General features: G+C 43.5%; 1 protein-coding gene across 1 annotated transcript in view; it reads right to left on the reverse strand.

Moving 5' to 3' along the window:
• Window positions 1-17,148, reverse strand: part of Brinp2 (BMP/retinoic acid inducible neural specific 2) — a 98,624-nt gene extending 81,476 nt beyond the window's left edge. Inside the window, exons 1-2 of the mRNA XM_090340376.1 lie at window positions 17,113-17,148; window positions 16,299-16,480 (exon numbers count right to left, since the gene is read on the reverse strand). The gene's annotated coding sequence lies outside the window, so the exon portion shown is untranslated. The remainder of the gene's footprint in view (window positions 1-16,298; window positions 16,481-17,112) is intronic.
• Window positions 17,149-17,948: the final 800 nt, after the last annotated feature.

Below are 17,948 nucleotides of genomic sequence, written 5' to 3' on the forward strand. Positions count from 1 at the left end.
GGCCCCACTTGTTTGAGAGGGAGGAACTAGGGTACCGAAAGTGAGGTAGAATGACCAGGGCCAGGCTACTGGTTTCCAGACCAAAGGGTGTCAGCGGGATTTCTGGATATTCAACACAATTTGAAATTTTGTAGGCACAAAATGCTGTACCTAATTGCTATCCATGAATCATCTTTGTCAGGTTGTTTTGCTAAGCATATTTTGTGTTTTAAGTACAGCAAAATCTTTTAGAAGTTCAGGCGGTCATTATAATAAATTCTCTTATGACAAACGGGCAATGACCACAGGTTTTCACACACAGGAGCATGGCCAGAGGTGCTGGAGCAGCATGACAACTGGACAGGCTGTGTCTGTCAGGACCTGTCCTCTCCCTCACTGTCCATCATTTCCCAGAACTTCACTATCAAAAGATACAGTGATAAAGCAGTAAACAGGACAGGTTCTCCATAGCAAATCCACTGTGCCACTTTCTATTTTGTAATCACTAGCATGTTACTAACCTCTCAGGATCTCAGCTTCTTTTTCTGTGAAATGGGGGATACTAAAAATGTTTGACTTAGGGTTCTTTTGAGAATTGAGTGAGTTAATGCATAATTAAATACATAATATCAGTAAATATTAAGTGCTTAATGAATGACGGAATCTTTTTAAAGTACCCTCTGCTCATCCCCAAGACTAATGAGTCCCTCAATGTTGACATTTATTGGACTCATTCTTTCATCGAGAGTTCACACAACTGAGTTGCAATCCCACCCTTTTCCTATAGGTGCTATAGATACCCTTATGGCAGTGCTTTCCATACCAAGATTCCCAGATGTATCAACATTTAATAGTTGTTTGGTAATAACATAAAGTTTCAAGATACACACACACACACACACACACACACACACACACACACACCTCACGCATACACGGGCGTGTGTATACAAATACAGATAGTATATGCATGTGTACATAAGTAATATTTTGTTAAATAAGTGCACATGCATTTTTTGGTTAAAACATGTCTCTTTATTGTGGAACTTTTCAGACCCTCTACCATGCTAAGTGCTGTATAAATCGGTAAACATCCAGTTATGTATGAGGGAAGGGTGGAAAAGTTGTGTTCCTCAACTTTTCTCATCACAGTCTTTTTGTTTCTACATGGCACCTATTAATCAATGAAAGGACACTCATTCTACTAAACTGAGTTTGGACAGCATGTTATTCGGGGTGTCTTAAAATGGTATTTCTCAAACTGTGGTCTTTGAAACATCTATTTGTTAAAATGCAATTTTCTGAATTTCACACAAGACTTACAGAGTCAGGTTCTTTAGAGGAGGGGCTGCAGATACTGTATTTTAATAAGTTCCCCCACTGCACATTAAATTTTGAGAACCACTGCCTTGAAGGAACTGCTTTCCAATTTTTGCAATTCTATGAGTATGAAATTCTGAATACTAAATATCTCTAATAGGAATGATGCTTGCAAACTTCCCTGTAGCCTACATTTAACAAAAATGAGTATGATGGAGCAAATGGTGAGGTTTGGGGGATTTCTATTTTGTTTTAAATTGCATAAACACAGAAACCTTCCCTGTGCTTGACACTGTGTGAGAGATCTGGGGATGTAATGATAAATAAGACCCAAATTCTGCCTTCAAGGTATTGATGTCTATAATAAAGAATGCTAGTCTGAGTGACTCATGCTTTTATTCTTTGTTACTTGAGAGGATAACTAAAGATCATCACTCAAAGGTAGCCTGGGCAAGAAAGTGTGTAAGACTTTGATCTCCAATTAAATAGACAGGAGTGAAGCTATAGTTCCAATGATGGAGAGCCAGCCTTGCATGATAAAGCTAAGAGACTGTGCTCAGGCCCTGAGTTCAAGCTGAAATACTGCTACATACACTAAAGAGACAGAGAGAGAGAGAGAGAGAGAGAGAGAGAGAGAGAGAGAGAGAGAGAGAGAGAGAGAGAGAGAGAGAGAGAGAGAGAGAGAGAGACAGAGAGAGAGACAGACAGAGAGAGAGAGACACAGAGAGAGAGAGACAGAGAGAGAGACAGAGAGAGAGAGACAGAGAGAGAGACAGAGATATATAGAGAGAGAGAGGGGAAGGGAGGGAAGGAAAGAAGGAAGGAAGGAAGGAAGGAAGGAAGGAAGGAAGGAAGGAAGGAAGGAAGGAAGGAAGGAAGGAAGGGGAGCAGACACAGTGCTTAGCCTCTTGCCTCATTGACGTCACCTTAATAGTCAAGGTTATATGGTAGACTACTGACTTATTCTGGCTGTCTATGTAGGGAAAAGGGAAAAAAATCTTTTCTAGATGACTCATTCACCAATGAACCTTGAAGGTACTGGTTTTATTTTTTGCTTTTTTGTTTTTGTTTTTGTTGTTGATGCCCTGAAAAGGAGCAAAAATGAAATATTGTAATACACAACTACAAGGATTTTTTTAAATCAGTGAAAGCAAAGAATAAAGAAAGGGAAAGACTAGTAACTAAATGCATGATGGGAAGAAAAAAGGTCAACCCTGCTGATTGTGTTCTGTTTAAGGTGAGAAATAAAAGAATTAGAATGCCAAATGTCTGAGTCGTGAGGACCTAACCTTAAGCCTCTTCTAATTCAGTTAGCTCTTTTCTTCCACTCAGTAATATTAAACTGGATGCTTCCAGTCAAGTAGTGGGAATTCTGGTTGACACACCCAAGAGGCTAAACAAGGAAGAGGTCGACAGGAAAGATATCCAGATAACAGACAGCTTGTCTTGGTTTTATACTTTTCATAACCATTTCTTATTTCATATGCAAGCTTCAGAGCAGCTCATTTTCATAAGTAACCTCTTCGCTCTAATTGGAAGTGTGTGGGAATCCCTTCTCGGAGTAATTTATGCAGTACTAGAAACCACAGGATCTCAAATCATATTATAAATGGCCAAAATTATCCATGTTTTCACCAGAAGAAATGACCAGCTATAGTTCACTTGTCACCCCACATTAGGAGGCCCCACTAATTCCATGTTTTTTTTTCCCATCATTTGCACCTTTTATCCCAATAGTATTTAATTAAACTATTTCATTTTTCAAATACACAGCTTGTAATACTGGTGGGTTCTAAGTTTCTTTTCATTTATTTCATGAAAACACTGTCTGTGTTCCCTTCTTCATAGTTGGTATTTTTATGATTAAATATGTGACTGGAGCACCTGAGGCCATTCTGAGTCCATTTTCTGTGTCACTCTCTTCTCTTATGTGGGGCAGGTCTATCATGAAATAAGAATTTCCTGCCTAAAACCCCAACAGAGATATTTCTGGCCCTGTGTTCTTCTGTTGTTTGCCTGAGCAAAATCTATCATTACTCTATATGCATATGGCATATGTCAACTGTTTTAAAATTAGCCAATTTTCCTAAGCATAAAAATGGATTTTTGTCATATCACATGAACCATATATCACAAAAACAAACCCGTTTTTGTTGTGACTTTTTTCCCCTTTCCAAAATGCATTAAGTCTTTCCAAGTCACTGCCAACTCCATTTCACTCACTGCATTTGTGCGATACATTTAAAGAAACCAAGTAGAGGGGAAGAAAAATCTCATACAGGGCTGTCACCTTGAAAGAAATCTAGTTCATTACCAAACCAACCACACCTAGCAGGCTAGATTGCTTCACCTGCGTTTAAATAATAATAATAATAATAAAACACAGCATTGGCATGCTTCCCTATACTGGAGCGTTGAGATAAGGAGAAAAATAATAAAAACAAAAATAAGATTAAGGAAAAGAACTGTCATCTATTGAGCATTCCCCATACATCAGACATTATGATAAGTGTTAGTTTTGTATGATTTCATTTCATGCTCCAAACAGTCCTGTGAATCTTACTATACTCATTTTCTAGAGGTGGGTGCTGAGGATGATATAGTGAAGTGACATCATAGAGCACACCGCAGAACCCGCTGTAGACTTGAACCCAAGTTAATCACATCAGAGCCCCCTCTGTCGATGACAAGTTATTGCCTGTGTGATGGAAACCCACCAGACCCCTAGAGACACGATAATGGACACAGGCAAGCATCCATACCTATTCTTACATTCCAGGTTTCTTTTCTTAGTCAAGATTACATGAATGGCTGCTATCATTAAAGCCTATGAATTATTTTTTTTCCCCTTTGGAAAATTCTACCTAAGTCCCATACAATGCCTCGAAAGATTGCTAAGATCAGAAGCGTGCATATACAGAGCAGGCAGCCATCTGTCTGATTCGTTGTTGAGGGGGCCTACAATTCCTCCCTGAGGAGAAAAAAAAAATCCATCTTTTACCTGGGTCAAAAATCTGCGAATTTCTCTTTTGCAATGCTCTACTGTTAATTGGGAGGGCAGCACATTAAATCATTATTAGTCATGAATACTTCAGCACAAATGAGTTGATCCAGTTACTGAGGGGTGTGAAGGGCCCCAGGGAAAGCCGCCTTCTTGCTGGAGATGCTGGGGCGTTGCTGAGGAGGTCAGTCTCCCTCCAGTGGCAGCAGGGGCCGAATGACACCCTGACAGCAGGGAGGGAAGGGGGGGGAATGCGACAGGGAAGCCTGGCTAATTAGCTAATTCTGGACGGGACGGCTTCTTCTTCTTCTATTTATTTTTTAACAAATGTAGCTGTCTTTGCTAGCTCCTCTATGAGCAGGAGTTGCTCACCCACAAGCCAGCCCTGGCGCACGCACAAGGGTTTCTGCTGTCCCTTCGGAGCTTACTGGAAGCGTACTCCAAAGGCTGGGTTTTAGGGAAGATAACCTCCACTTTGCAGCCACCTCCAGACCCCAGCCTTGGGCAGGCACCTTGTGTCTTGGTACCAGGGAGTGTGTGTGTGTGTGTGTGTGTGTGTGTGTGTGTGTGTGTGTGTGTATGTTTGCCTCTAGAGGGGGTTTTAGAGAAGATAACCACCACTTTGCAGCCACCTCCAGACCCCAGCCTTGGGCAGGCACCTTGTGTCTTGGTACCAGTGTGTGTGTGTGTGTGTGTGTGTGTGTGTGTGTGTGTGTGTGTGTGTGTGTGTGTGTGTGTGTGCTTTTGCCTCTAGAGGTCTCCAGTGGTCCAGGGCCTTCTGGAAGATTGTTGCTGACCTTCCTCACGCATCTCCCTGGAGTCTTAACTTCTAGAGGACAAAGATTGCAGGAGAGACTGCACAGGCAGGACGCCTCCCGGATCCCAGCACCCGCCGGCACGTGGCTCCTCACCTGCCCTGGTTCCTGACTAACAGCGTATTTATATCTAGTGTGCAGAATGTGGAACCAGGGAGGGCAGCAGACAGGAACAACCAGGCAGTACTTATCCAGTGCCTAAGCATTTCTGTACCTCAAGGGGATTGCAAGGACTTCCCTCTGCAGCCCCACCCCGTGCTCTTCCAGTAAGCCACCTCTTCATTCTACCCCTGAGCCGGAATTTCTCAGCTCTCCTCTCTCACAGGCGACCTCGGGCTCAGCATGCTGTGCAAGGACCCTCCTGCTGACACTGGGACTGGATCCTAGTGATCTGACTGTCCCTGAAGTACCCCAGAAAGAGAAGGAACCAGGAGGGAAGACCACAGTCTGAGAAGTGGGTGACTTGAGGACCCAATGCAAACTAAAGTCAGTCCTTGGGCTTGAGGAGGATTGGGAAAAGTGAGAAACTCTGAGAGTAGTAAGATTATCTCCATTCCCTGTGGAAACAGAAGGGGTCGTTGGCTACTCCCAGGTTTTCTAATCCATCTACCATATGGGTACAAATCACAGATCCACTGTCTACTAGCTGTGAGTTCATGGATCACCGATTAATACCTCCATACTTCATTCCTCTCAATTGCAAAATGAGAGTCAGTCATATGGCCTTTCTTGGGAGTGTTTAGGGTTGAAGGAGAGCTTACAGCTAGCACTGGTCTTTCTGTGTATAGTAGGGTTCCTAGCACACAACACAGCGGGCATTTATTCTTAGACATTAAATTTCATGTATTTTCAGTCATTGAGAACAAAAGAAAACAACCATAATTTGTCTTAGTCTCCCTGAACATCACAAGTGTTTCTGGGTGGGTGAAGATCTTCTATTTTATGTTCAATTTTAATATGTCACCTATTATTTTAAACAAATCACAGTCTTGGTTTAAAAAAAAAAAAACTCCTACAGCATATCAGGTTTTCGATGTGTTTTGAGCAGCCTTTAACTTCCAAGGAGGTGCTTCACGTGGTACTCATGGCTGAGGATTAAAAACAAGAAAACAAGTACAGGGTAGCTGAGCTCCAGACCCCAGGGCCTACTCTGTCACAGTGGCCCACCAGAACCTGCTTTCTGTGTTGAAATTCTAGGTCAGGGTTTCTTGATTAAAGTCTTCTGCTACATTATTATTTTTTGAAAAGTTGAAAAATCACTGCAAATATATTCTTATACAATACAGAGAAATCTTTTTTCCCCATCTCTCAAGCCTAAGGACACTCATCTCTAATTTTATTTGTTTTGAAAGCCTGCTCTTTTGAAAAATGGAGCACACCTGTATTCAGAATAGTGGCCCTTGAAATATTCAGTCCACATGTGGTACATACTGAGAAGTATAGGGCATTTTGTTAGAAACACTGAGGGAATTCCACCTCTTCTGCTGGGGACTGAACCATTTGTGGTGGTTTTTGAGCATGCATCAGCTCCTGTGGCTCTTCCCAGAAACCCCATAAGGAGCTAAGGATGCTTCTGCCTCACATCCGACAGATAGATGTAGCTCTGACTCCAGAGCAGTGACTTTTACCTGGAACACAGGTACCTTTTCCCCTGGCTATGACCTAACACTACCAAGTTCAATGCTGATGTAAGTAGCTTTTATATTTGATAGCTCTAAGGTTGATTCTGAACTCTGGCACATTCTAGTTGTGAGACTTTGGAGGAGTTATTTTAATGTCTAGGAACTCTAATTTCCTTATCTGTACACAGAAGGCAACAACCAATCTTAGATGTTTTATCTTATATTTAAACAAGACAAGTCCTCAAAAGCAGCTAGCATGGTACCTGACATATGGTAACCATTCTTAAAAAGTGTTTGGTTTGTTTTATTTTTTTTTTTCAGCAGAATTTAGGAAACCACTAACCCAACTGCTATTGGCGCCACTGGTCTCCAGGGAAGCCAATACATCTTCTTGGGGCCACAAAAACTGCAACTACCATTTTCCACTGCCCTTCATGGGACAGGAAATTGGCTGATATTTTTTTCCAATCTTGACTCTTCAAATTTTTGTGACAGATAAGAAATTGTCACTTGCATTTTATTCAGTGGGAATACTGAAACCCACAGTAGTTATGGAACTTAACTGAAGACACACAGTGAGCAAGCAACCAAGACAAGAGCTGTCTGATCCAGAATTAGAGGGCATTTTCTCTTTACCTGACTAACTCTTACAGAGCTTCTTGGGGTACAAGGCAAAGAACTATGAGTCTGAATGTCAACTCATATGCTCTTTTGCTTTCTCTGCTTTGATCTGCAAATGAGCAATTATACTTCTTAAGAGTAGAATAAAAATTAAATGTGATAATACATGTAAAAATGAGCTTGGTACAATTTTTATCATAAAATAGCTTTATATATTTCTTAAATATTCATAAACTGCTTCCACCTAAGTTTCTCCTCCCCAAATCATTTTTATATTGTGTGTATGCATGTGTGTGAATATGTGTGTGTGTGTGTGTGTGTGTGTGTGTGTGTGTGTGTGTGTGTGGCTCAGCATGTCCTGTATAAAATCAGGAATAAGTCCCTCCCTAATCAAACCCCCATCTCTTCAATCCAATTCACTTCATGTTTAAAATATAATTCTCTTTCCTCTTTTTGACTGTGTTCTGTGTTGTCTTCAACCATTTTGCCTTGTTTGTGCCTGTCACTTTACTAAGGATCTGAATTACACATCATTCACAGGAGAGAAGTCAAATAAAGTGGTTCAGCAAAGCCTTAGTGTGTGGCGGGGGGAGGTGTGTCTATGCTTTCTACCCTTGTGAAGAGCAGCAAACTGGACATTTATGAGATATGTCTTAACCACAAAGAAAAGGAGGAACAAGTGGACTAACAGGGGAGAGGTTCCGAATCTGGTATCTTCTGGGAAGCAGGGAAACTACAACCCCCAGAGTCACAGTATAAACAATCACACCCCCTGATTCAGTTTATGCTGGATTCAAGCTTGGGTCTATCTGCCTTTCTCAAACCACCTATCAATTTAAATGTTATAATCTCCAATACTACCTCCTGCAACGCTCCATTTTCCTTTTTCATTATCACCACTGAAAGTACCCCATCTATTTATCTGTCTGTGATTATTTTTGTCATAGCACAATTAGAAAAAAATAAGGAGTTAGGGGCCAGGAGTGTTGCCTAGTGGTAGAATGCCTGCCTAGCATGCACGCACCCTGGGTTTGATTCCTTGGTACCACACAGGCAGAAAAAGCCAGATGTAGTACTATAACTCAAGTGGTAGAGTGCTAGCCTTAACAAAGTCCAAGTCAGTGTCCAGGCCCTGAGTTTAAGTCCCAGGATTACAAAATAAATAAATAAAAATTAAAAAATAAAGATATATTCTTTCTTTCTTTTTTGAATTCCAGTTCCTCTACTTTCTAGTTTCATGACCTGGAACTAGATGTTTAGCCTTTCTAGACCTTTGATTTATCATATATAAATGAGAATGACAAACCTGCTTACCCTAAGAAAGTCTTCAGTACAGTGTCTTACACATAAATACTATTAAAATGTTAGCTATTATCAGCAATATCCAGAGTAACCATTCTTATGATTATCCCCATCTCTTCCCCCCAGAATGGAAATGCTTTGATGGCCAGGCTTTGATCTGTGTTGTTCTTTGCTGAATAAGAAGACCCAGTGTATTCTAAGAATACACTTAGAATTCTCAGTTAATATTGCCTAAGAAATGTTTGAAATCCTCAGTCTCGACCCCCCAATGCTTAGTGCAGAAGATAGCCACATAAACAGATCATTACACTGTGGTGGGTATAGTACAGGGACAGAGTTGGAGCAAAATGTGTAGGAGTAGAGAGGGAGAGACAATTAATTCTGTCTCAGAGAAGCCTTCACAGACGAGATAATATTTACCATGTCTTGAAGCTCAGTAACCCTTCAGGAAGCAGAAACCAAGACAGGAAAAGTTCTGCAGGAAAATAACAGACACATCTAAAGGCTCAGTGCTGAGGGAGCTGACTGTCTTTTCTAAGAGTCTGCAAGTGTGAAGGGGGGGTGGAAGACATGTGCAGAGAAGCTGTTAGACCAGCTTAAGAAGGAGCTCCTGTTTGTTTTGCTAAGAAATTTGGATTTCATTCTAATGGTAGTGGGGAGTCACTGGAGGATCAGTGTGGGAAGTATAATCAAATTTACCATTTCCATAGATCAGTCTGGCTCTAGGGAAGGAGACACAACTGGATAACTCTCAAATTAAGAAACAGAGAGACCCAATACTGGAAAGTTCAAGGAAAAAGAGACCAGAGACTGACATCAGAGTGGCAGGAGGGGTAAGGAGAGCGATATGGCTTTGAGAAATCACCTGGAGGTATACCTTGTCCTCTCCCAGTGATTGATTGGATATGGGGAGAAAAGGGGGAGCAGGCAGTGTGAGAGAAAGTAAAGCCCCAAATGACACAAGCCTGCCTCTCAATGATACCTTTAGAAGTCTGGTTATGTCATTAACCAATGCAGGGCACTGGAGGAAGGGAATGGCTTGAGTGTGAGCTCAGCATGTGGTCACTGTAACCTTGAAGGTTTCCAACTGAGAATTTTAGTAGAAAAGGTTAGCATTCATATAGCATTGTGCAGTGCACCTGGAACTATGTTTAATACCTTCTGTATTCTGTCCGGTTTAACATTGCTTTGAGACAAATGGTGAACTAATCCAGCATTGATATTCACTAGACACTATGTTGGAAATGAACTGTACAACTGGGACTGGGAGAAAATAAGGTAGGAAGTGACCCTGTTCATAGAGAAATGTACTCATGGCCTTGGGTGTAGACTACTGGTAGAGTGTTTGCGTAGCATCTATGAAGTCCTGGGTTCAATACCTCAGTACCACATGGAAAAAGCTGGAAGTGGTGATGTGGCTCAAGTGGTAGGGTGCTGGCCTTGAGCAAAAAGGGTCCAACGACCCTCAGGCCCTGAGTTCAAGCCCCTGGACTGGCAAAAAAGAAAAGTATTCATTAACTAACTTATGTGACTGTAACCCCTCTGCACATCACCTTTACAATTAAAAAAAAAAAACAACCTTTGAAAGATGGGATATTATTGATCTTTTACATGATAAAATGGGCTTAGAGAGATAAGGATGCCCCTTTTGAATGGTTAAAATTTAAGATTAAGCAAGACTGAACAAAGTGTATATAAAGAAAAGGGCTAGAAAACATAGTAATAAAGGTAATTTGGAGGCCGATGGAAAATCTTGAATGGAGGTAACAATTGTCCCCAAAGTGGTGCAGCGCGAATCAGATGTAATACGGCTTGTGAAACTCTTGGAGGATGGGCAAACCATAGCCACAATCTAGTCATGGCTGAATCTCATCTCACTGCAATAACTAACATTAATATCATCATCATAATAATGACTGAGTGATAAGCTTTAGATTGCTAACTATTAGATACATTTTTTTCCTTATGCCTTCTCCCCATTCTTCCTATTGTAGTTTGATGAGATAATGTTTAACACAGAGCAGTGGCTTTTCTTTCTCTCCCACCATACCATCAACATCTGTTTTGAGAAAGAAAAAATGTCTCTCATTTTATGGGCATGACATGGTGGTGGTAAGAAAAAAAGAAGGGGATTTTGGAATTTAAACATACACAGGCTGATCCACACTATGTACCTTCATACACTGGGAGTGAGATCCTACAGCTCATGTGCTTGGTTATTTCCACAATTATTAATTAAAATTGCAAGAGTAAAACCACAAAACTTCTTCCTGGATCATGCATCACATGAGAATCAAGAGTTGCTATGCTCTTCAAAAGCATTGAGTAGTCTCATAGTCAAGGAGGTCCCTCTCCAAGTTAATATAGGCCCATGTAGATAATGTGTGCCCTCCTTGACCTTAAAGTTCAGAAATACATGCCCAGAGGCTTATTTGGGATTGTACTTGACCTCTTCCTCCATGTTCTCTGTCTTACTAGGAAAGTTAAACTTCTTTCTGTGACATTGTATTTCTTTTGAACAGTGCTGGGTCAAACCCTGCAGAGATGTGACAGGTTAAGGGGGAGAAAGGGCAGAGCTTGAGACAGGAGCCCCTTTAACCTGTCACATCTCTGCAGGGTTTGGCCCAGCACTGTTCAAAAGAAATACAATGGCACAGAAAGAAGTTTAACTTTCCTAGTAGCCACATTTTAACAAATTACAAAAGAAATATGTGAAACTAACCATACAATAACCAATATTTTATCTCTTTAGCATGTAATCAATAAAATTACTGATATTTTGCATGCTTTCAAAAAAAAAAAACAAAACCCTAAATCTTACTGGATGCTGATGGCTCATGTATGTAATCCTAGCTACTCAAGAAGCTGAAATCTGAGGATCACAGTTCAAAGACTGCCTGGGCAAGAAATTCCATGAGACACTTATCTCCAATTCAGCACCAAAAAGCTGATAGCAGAGCTGTGGCTCAGGTGGTAGAGTACTATCCTTGAGCAATCTAGCTCAAGGACAGCACTCAGACCCTGAGTTTAAGCCTCAGGACTAGCACAAAATATAAATAAATCCTTAAAATCCAATGTGTGTTTTACACTTAAATCACATTTCAAGTGTTCAAGAACTACCAGTGGAATAGCGAGCAGCCACCACATTTGACAGTTCAAAGGTTGAGTTCAATCCTGTTAGGTACCAAGCTACCTTCTATTTACCCAGTTCAGCATTCCAAATGTATCTGCATTACCTACAAGTTTCAGGAAAAGGGACGACAGGGCAGGCTGCCGATTTCATGCTATTGTGAAGCTATTCAGCTTTGCTTTCTTCTGCAAAGCACAGTTACAATTGAAATAGGGACATACCTGTCTCTTATTGGTCAACTACAGTAGGCCTCATGATGAAGCATCCCTGAGCCAGCTGTGACTTCTTTACCAAGTTAAAAAAAAAAAAGCTTTCATCCACAGCCTATGGCTCCTTTTCTGCCCCAAACAAGACAGTGAATGCTACTGAAGAAAAAAGAGACCAATGTCACCCACAGACCAGCTGCATGGCTATTAACACAGCAAACAAAGGCGACAGGAAGGTCTAGGACAAGATTCTCAAGAGAACATAAACATCCCTTGAGATTTGGGGTAAAGCATACACATGGACTGCGTTCTCTTGACCTTAGAGCAGTCTGGCAAGTCATTTTACCTTCCTCCTCAGTGGGAATTTCCTCTACTGTTGGAATGGGGCCACTCAGACAGTGAGAGCCTAAAGTAGATGTCTTAAAAGAAGGGAAGATGACAAACAAGGTGGTTGTGTTGCCAGATTCTCCAAGAACCTGTCGTCTGCCTTGATCTTTTCTTTGGGAGAGAACTCTGCTGCTGGAGCAAACCTGTATGTGGCTGACTGGCCATAGGCTTCTTCTGGAGGGCCAAGCACTTGGCCCTTGAATGGTGCTGCCAGGGTTGGCAGGCTGCCTCTCCCCTCACTTGTTCAGCTGAGCAATCACAATACCCTGTGGTACAGCTGCGATACCTCCCTCCCAACCCCCTCCTGCCTTTTTGTGGCCTCCTCCTTTGTGACTGCTACAGCATATGTTTTATTAAAAAGGAAAGAGAAAGGAAGACAAGAGGTTATGTACATGGGCATGCTCAAGAATCTTAAGATTGAAAATCTGCTCCATACTAAATGCCTAAGGGCTTTGGCATTTTGCCGGCTCTAAGTAAACCCCAGGAGGAACATTTGGGGTGGGGAAAAAGGAAATGAAGGAAAATCAGAGATTTTTTCCTCAGACATTCTAATTCTAAAATATGAGACTGTTTCATCTTCTCTTGAAATTTGCCTGCTTTCTCCCAATATCTATATTCAAAAATTTGGATAGGATGCAGCTAAGCTCTCTGACCTTGAACCATATTTTTCCCATTGTATGTAGACTACACTTCAGAATGAATGGGTGAAAGGCTAGGTAATTAATTGCCAATGCCTAATGAGAGGCCTGATATTTCAGAGATTCCTATCTTCATCCCAGAGGAAACTTTCTCCAGGCCAATCTATGTTTAATATTTTTAAAACAGCTATGTCATATTTCCAGGTTGCAAGGGAAGAGATGGTTCAGGATAAACCTCAAGGAGTCCCTCAAGCTTTGAAGTCTCCAGCCTCTTCAGTGGGTACTGTTAGAATCACCAATGGCTGGATCCATCTTGCCTTTATCCATTCAAATTCTCCTTCCTTTGAATACTGATAGCTCTCATTATCTGTACAAATCAATTACAGATTAATTGGGCCAACCTTTTGACTTCTCTTGTATTGAACTGCTGTTTTAAACTTGTATCGTCATGTGCTTTTTCACAGATGTAAACCTCTTTCTCTAACTAGACTGTAAGATCACAGAGGGTAAAGGTGTCTATGACTTTCCTCCCTGACTACTCGCAGACGAATGCCAGAGGACAAACCCTGGTTCTCTGCAAGCTAGCAGTCTTCTAAAGTCACAAATATAGTAGGTCATAATGGCTAAGATTAAACCATCGTTTAGAAGAATCCAGTAGACAGTGAGCTTGTTTAGGAACAGTAAGACCCAGATCCCATTTGGTTGTTTTCCTTGTGTGCCATGTGATCCCCTACGGATTTTGTAGATTTCATTCTCTGGCTTTCTGTCCTTTCTTTTCTGAGAGGTAAGCTAAAATCATTCTACTTCTTCCTAGGGAAACCAAACATACATGAGACAATAAGCCATGCCAGGATGAATTAGAGGAGCTCCATAAAATACTCCCAGACCTTTGGGACGGAAGCCTTCCTAAATGTATACAAGGCATTATTACTTAAGAGAGACAGTTGAATCACCAAATTAAAAAAAAAAATACACCGCATAATGTTAAACCTTCACCAGTAAACCTGAACATGAAGTGTACTAGACAGTGGAAAGTGCCTATGTAGAGGTCTCAGTCCCTCCAGGTTACTTCTTGTTTGTGAGCAAAGAGGGAATTAGGAAGGGGTGTCTCTTATGAGGTGGAGCTCCCCAGTGGCTCTCCTGTGCCTTGGGGAAGGGAATCAGGAGGAGCTGATGATGCAGGGATGTTCTGTGCCCTCTGGCCTTGCTCAGTAAACAACCTGTCAGGAGGCCATACAGGAACATCTAGAGATGGCCTTGAGGATCAAGAAGAAATGACACTTCCTGACCACTAGACCAAGCCAATGCCAGCAGAGCAGGATCCTCCGACTCTCCCCAGTCCTTCTCTTCCTCACCTCCTTTCTTGTGCCTACACTATAGCACATTCCATTCCATTCTTGGTGGGAGGGGGGAAGCCAGCTCCATTTTTGATGAGAAGGAAACAAGAATGCTTGTTTTCTTTACGGCTGAAACCCAGATATCAAATGGTTTGGAACCAGTTGCTTTTCAGCAGAGGAGATTATGGGCTGCCATTTGCTTCCTTGCCCTGAAACAGGCCACAGTATCCATGTTCTGCATCTTTCCAAGTCATACCCCCTACTCAAAGAAGCAAAGCATGAATCAATTCTCAGAGTAGACAGAAGCTGTGATATTGGTAAGACAGGATCATTGTGGTGGCATTGCATCAACATGATAAGGCAACTTATTCTGGTTGAAAGGGAACTCCAGAGGGCCATACTTTAAACAAATAACATATACACAATGGTGTGAAGTCAAGAGGGAAAACATACCAACTCCAGCATCACTTTGCTACTGCCTGATGTCATCAGACTGCCCCCAAGGGGATTTGGTAAAATACTTTGTTTGGTTAATACTGGCACTACATGTCTTCTAGAGAGAGCATGGTGTTAAGAAAAAGAGAGGAGAGAGAGTTTCTGACATGTACACACCTGGAAAATGACAGAAGCAGAAATACTTGCCTTACAATGTGCCATTTTATCCTTCTGACTGGTCTATCACTGACATATCACTGTCTCTATTGGATAAGACCCAGACTGTCTGGCTATAAGCATGGCCTTTTATAATTATTATTATTATCCCTTTAGCAAAACCTTTATTTCTGCTAAGGGAAATCAGCTCCCAGGGTGTGGAAGAGCACACACACAGTTCTTTACAGAGGGGTCTGTTCAATCATGTTACAGTGTTTTAGCTTGATTTTTAGTTAATATTTTGGCTTAGGTCTATATACCCTAGATAAATATGTACCATGCATAGGGATTGCTTGGTGAGGAGAAAACTCCTGTGGGTTAAAACAGCAGCTCACAAGTTCATGTTCCCATTGGGCAAGAACCTTCCATATATCTGTGGCCTGAGCAGTGTGTTACACATGCCCGATTCTTCTATGAGCAGCCAGCTTCCTGCACACAGCTGTGGACATAAGTATGAGCATGCATGGACACACACACACACACACACACACACACACACACACACTCTCCACAGGCACACAGGCAACATTCGACCATGCACTTAGATGATCATAGAAACAAGGAGTGATCTGTTCCACGATACCAGCATATTCTATGCTTCAGCACAGAGTGTCTCTAGTGCTCTGTGAGGCTCAACTCTATCAACTGGGCTCCCACTATCACCCTGGGGAGACTGGATGTGCCTTATATGGTTGCCTCTTTGGAATGGCGAAATGAGCATGGGTGAAGGAGACTGGCCTGGGGAGACATGCTACAGGGCTTTGTGATATGCATGTATATCACCCCACCAGCTCTTTAGGGTTCTTCTCAGAGGCAGTGAACCTCACATTCTTCAGTCCAGCCTAGGTTCTGCAGGCAAAAGTCCTTGTCATCGTCTGCAATTATACAGCCGGGATGGATTTTCTGAAGCTAATGGGAGTTGAACTAACTTTGAGGACTTAGGCCAGGCAAAAACAAAACAAAACAAAACAAAAAACCAAACAAACAAGCAAACCAAAAAACCAATATAGGTCAGGCACCCTGCCCAACCCCTGTGACAGCCTGTCACCCACCCCAGGAGGAGATATCAGAAGCTATCTCCAGCAAAATCCCAAAGTCCCAGTGCTCAGCTCTCCAAGACACAAACTAAGAGGTGAATGGATCCCCTCTGTACCTACCAGGCACGAGGGCGAGAGGACTGGATGAGGGCAAAAGGAACCCTTTGCCCCACAGACACACCAAAAAAAAAAAAAAAAGACAGTTAAAACAGGGTCGGGGAAAGATCCCGGAAGCCTCCAGGGCACCGTTACCTTGAATCTTGGCAAGATCCCTCCTGGGCTGTATCAGCCTCCACCGCCAGGGAGGGGACTCCTAAAAGATTCCAGATTTGGGGGCACCATCTCCAGTGGCAGCTTTCCAAAGTTTTTTTTTTTTTTAATTTTTTTTCTTTTTTCTTTCTACTTCATAATTCCTTGTGGTCCTTTCGTCTCATCTGCGGGGGAAGGGGGGAGATGCGACTGTCCTCCTGTCCCCGCGGTCGCCAGAGCCGGTGGATGTCTGTCACTTCCCAGGTTTCAGGCTCGGCGCTGCGCGCTGGCCGCCGCCGCTGCCCGGGTTAGACCCCCGGCCCGCTGCCTCCCAGCCGCCGACCGGCGAGCACCCCAGTCGTCCCGAGCATTCGATGTTCAAGTGGGGCTCGGGCGCTGGGCCCGGGCGCACTCGGGCTGGCTGGGGAGAAGGTAGGGAAAGTGGAAAGCCCAACGTGGAGAGGTGGAGCGTGGAGTGGGGGAGAGGGGGGGAAGTCCCTCCACCTGTCTGTCCAGCCAGCGAGGCTCAACCCGCGGACCTGGAAAAGAGACTCACCCGCCCGGTGTGGCACCCCACCAACCCCCACCCTCCCACCTCAGTGCCTGGCGCGCGGGCAGGGGTGGCCGCTCCGCTTCCCCGCGGCTGCCCCGGGTGCGCGCGGCAGGTGCATGTCCCCGGCGAGTCCTGCGTGGGTCCTCCGTGCTCAGCGGAGGCGGCGGAGGCGGCCGCAGCTCGGGAGGCCGGCGGCTTCCATCCCCGGGCTGCAGCCCGGCTGTTCCCCGGTCCCCGGCCCTGCTCCGACTCCGCGCTCCGCACCTAGGCAGTGTCACCTGCAGACCCAGACACCCGAGCAGAGTCTTAAGATAACAATGCTGCCCTGCCTGCCTCTTCGCTTTCTTTCTTATGCCCGTAGCTCGGCGGCCAATGGGACGCAGCGCCACATTCCCCCAAGGCGCCCATTGGCTGGGCGGCCTGGCAGGGGCGGGCCGTCAGCCCCACTGGATATCTCCCTTGGTTAGCTGGCAAGGCTAGGGTACCAGCTTCTGTTAACCCTCCCAGCGTTGCAGTAGGGACTTTTTTTTTCCTTCTTCTTCTTTTTCTTCTTCCCCATCAGAGAATAAGAAAAACCTTAGCTGAGGGTGGGGGTGGGAGGTGGAAACTTGGGAGTGTAAAAAGGCTTAGGAACACCAAGTAGCTGGGGAGCTAATTGCATTTTATTCCAATCTTCCGGAGTTACAATAATCATTTGTCCCAGCCCGTGGTGTTGTTTGCTTGCTTAACTAGAACTCCCAGAGATGGAGACCCATTTGAGCCATTCTCCTTCTCAATTTGAGGCTTCATTCGGTGGCTTGGTGCATTTTAGCCTCCTGAATTACTTAATTAGAAGCGGGCACCCAAGTGAAGAACAGAGCACACACACACACACACACACACGCACACACACACACACACACGCTCCCACGCACGCAGGCACGCACACAGCAGAGTTCTAGGGGAAAGGAAGGCAAAAGATAGCAAGAACTCTAACATGGCTGGAGAGACAGATTTGGTAGCGCTGGACAAATTAAGAAATATCTTGTCCTTCACACTAGAGCTATGAAGATGAAGGCAGCTGTGAACTTCAGAGATCTGGGGAGACTTGTGGCGGGGGG

The sequence above is a fragment of the Megascapheus bottae genome, chromosome 10 (assembly GCF_031878675.1).
Source record: "Megascapheus bottae isolate mThoBot1 chromosome 10, mThoBot2.hap1, whole genome shotgun sequence".
In the NCBI taxonomy this organism is placed as follows: domain Eukaryota; kingdom Metazoa; phylum Chordata; class Mammalia; order Rodentia; family Geomyidae; genus Megascapheus; species Megascapheus bottae.